Source organism: Semicossyphus pulcher, unplaced genomic scaffold (genome assembly GCF_022749685.1).
Source record: "Semicossyphus pulcher isolate SPU_LCO1_2020_fin unplaced genomic scaffold, fSemPul1.0.p SCAF_3, whole genome shotgun sequence".
Lineage (NCBI taxonomy): Eukaryota > Metazoa > Chordata > Actinopteri > Labriformes > Labridae > Semicossyphus > Semicossyphus pulcher.
Window position 1 is genome coordinate 17663730 of NW_027211704.1, and position 3551 is coordinate 17667280.

A 3551-nucleotide genomic window follows, 5' to 3' on the forward strand; every position below is an offset into this window, starting at 1 on the left:
TGGAGGAGACAGACACATGGAAAGCCCCGTCGTTTATGCACCAAAGCTGTTTTTAATTGTGAGTCTGGGAAAAAAGGAGCATCAGTTGTGTGTGGTGTGTGAGCGTGTGTGTTGGTCTGTCAGCAGGAACAGCACCAGGTGACCCAGTCTGACCTGACCCAGCCAGGTCTCATAAAAGCAGCATTGAGGCCTGGAGGCCTGGAGGCCCAGAGACACAGCACTGCTTTTGTTGCCCTACCCAAGGTGTATTCCCCCTGGAGGGAGAGCGAGGGGGCGGGGGGTGTTACTCATTAGAGAGAAAGAAACCATTCCTCTGGCCTGGGCGCACATTATTTCATAGTTTATTAGTGGAAATAAAACCGTTTCTCTGTTTTTATGTGTGTTTTTTGCAACCATTCGGCCCGTTTTTTTCACCCTCCTCCCATGCTGTTTTACGACGGTCCGTTCTTTCTCTTATTAATCCAGTTTCGAGTTCGCCTCTAATTAATAGGACTCTGTTCACTTCTTACACATGGCCTGCCAGATGCTTGAAACTCCTTCACATGAGCTCCCCCTCCCTTTCTTTTCCTCTGTTTCCCTCTGTCTTTTTCCATCTTTTTTTTCGGCTTTCAACACGTTATTTTTTTCTCCATCCCAATCCTTTTATACATCTGGCTTTCATAGTCTTCCTTTCACTCTTTGAACGTGATTGGTTAAAAAGTCAACTTGAACGACTCAAAAGCTGCGTCTGTGGAAGGATCCTCCGTCCTGTATTTACTCCTTCATTCTTCAAGGTCAATTGCAGCCTTCAATGGAGCTTCAGCATGTGTGAACGCAGTGCGTTTTCCACTGATTGCTTGCCCATGAACGTGATTAAAGTCACAGAACATCTGTGTATGTTCCCTTCTGCGCCCTGCATGTCCGTGCTTGTGCGTTTCTGTGTTCTGCTTTTGCAGAGGCATGTGCATGCATATGTTTTTGCAAAATGTGACCATTCCACACCACGTATGTAATCGCTTTTATAATCACTGCGCACTTTGTCCAACATGTGTTTGACAGTCTTTGATCGTCAAATACAAAAGGTCTTTGTGAAAATAGTTGCAGGGACTCTCCCTGACTGGCCCTCGCAGTGAAGAAAAACCGCAGCAGAGCCAAGCAGCTCCAGAAAAAATGTCAATATGGGAAATATGACTTTAAAAACAACACTCACTGCGGCTTTGTGTGTGAATGTGTAGTATGTACTGTACACACGTGTGTGTGTGTGTGGGAAGAAACGGCTGCTGTGACTACAAAAGGATGTAGAAGAGTTTCACTCTAATAATAGAAGCACAGAGGCCTTTATCCTTGTTCCACTGTTTGAACAAAACTGGACATTTTACTCTCCAGAATGGATTTATTAAAGTTCTGTTACTTTTAGCACAAGGGTTCCCAATAAACTGCCAACTATGTGGATATTTTAGGATATTTATTGTCTGTATGCTCTAAAATACTCTGATAACTAAAGACAAAATGTGTGCATAACTAATTTGCACGAGGGTACAAAAAAAAGAAGATAACACATTGATCATCAAATATATATTATGAACTTTGAACTAGCAGGTATTTAAATGGTTACATCATCCAATTTGGAAAAAAACAAATAATTTTTCATCTAATCTTTAATCAAAAAATCTTTAATGATTCAATTTTAAAAACGGCACAGCAACTTAAAGTCGCGGGCACATACGTCCCAGATAACCAGACGGATTCACTTATTTTTGAAGTTGTATCTGTAGTCATCGATCTTTTCTTTGTCTGATCAGCCATAGTAGATTACTGTTTACTCGCAACGCTTGCAGAGACCGGAAAAGCAGCTGCTTAGCTCCGCCTACCCTCTCTGGCCGACCAACCACTGCCGGCTGATTGAAAACGCGTCACTAACTGGGCGCCGCTTGTGATTTTTTCCACGAATGTCGCCACAGACACCCAGTCTGTAATAATACTATATACTGCAAATGCAAAGGCTTTCATCAGTGGGAGATAGGCTCAGTCACCATTGTGTTTCCTCATTCAGCGATAGATAGAGACTTAACACAAATGTATTTAAATGGAAATCTTCAACATTATATCTGTAAGCATGTTTTTTATCACACCAAACAGATTTTGTCATTTAGTTAGAGGTATGGAGCCATCCAAACAGTTTCAGATTTATTCGTCCAGGTCTTGAGATGTCAGTTTAATACAATGGAGGTTAAATACTTTAATTGGAACCATTTCTAACAAAGAAATAGTCCCCATTAAAACTGTTCACAAAAAAGTCTATGAATTATCAACAGGGAGAGATTGTTTTTACCACTAAAAGTCTCTCTATTGTTTTGGGTTAGAGGCACAGAAGAAGATATCTGTATTGCTGCATGGCTAAAGATAAAATGCATAACGAAGTCATTTGAGTGACGCTTAATGATGCAAGGTGTAAAATGTCATCTTACATAATTTAGAACTGTGTATGTATAAGTGTGTGTGTGCATTTGTGTGTCTGTCCTGTAAAGGGTGTCTCTTCTAGAGAGTATGTTTACCTCCATATGTGGAGTTTACTTTAAATCAGGTTTGGGGCAAACCTTGAAGTAGGAAATTAGCATGCTTGACTGTATATGAATATTTATGTGTATAATGCTGCATTTTTGTAGTTGTTTTATTCTCACTGTGTATCTCAGCTGCATCTGTATATATTTATCGTAGTAATTTGAATTCATAAGTTTCCCTCTCTTTGTCTCTTACCCACCCTGGGTGTTTGATCCCCGTGCCGAAGCAGGCCCAAAACAACAAGACATTCTTTGGCTGAGCTGTATTTACCACAGCTCCACCACACAGAGTTAAGCCCCGCCCACTCATGAAATCACTGAAGGGGATGAGTAGGTTATACTGAAACTAGAGAGATGAGGACTGACCTCATTTAACTTATTGACAGCGTCACAGAGCCACAGACACAGAAGGTGAGACACTGTCAAGCCTTCAGTGGCGGGTGTGTGTGTGCTTCCACACAGGAACCTTCTGGTTTACGGTGGGGGGTACAGAGGGAATGAGTACGTTATGTGTGCGTAGTTGTAAAGGGTTAATTGTGCCCATGTTGTGACTGGCTGTTCTCTGGCAGGCTGGCTGGAGTCAGGCTGGCAGAGGGAACAGAGAGCTCCTTTTATAATACAGTGCTGCTGATTGAAATCATATGGCACTGCCTGAAATCATTGCACTACTTTGAAGACGGACAAAAGGTCTTGTACACCCTCTCAAGACAGGTCTTGTCTCTGCTCTGTCAACTCTTTCTCACCACTCTGTCTCTATTTTTGTTCTCCTCTTCATCATTTTTAGAGGTCTGCCTTTACGTCATTTCAGGTTTAGTTTTGGTAACAGAAAACGAATGTCCAATCTAACCCCTCTTGTCTTCTCCTCCCTCATTTTCTACAGAGTCTGGACCTGGTCAGCTCTTCGTCCTCCTCCTCAGCATCCGTCTCACCCCTGCAGCCCGACAGCAGCTGAGAGGGGCTGAATGGCACCGGCACATTTCAAACTCACCGTCGCCCCCTAACCAGGACGAA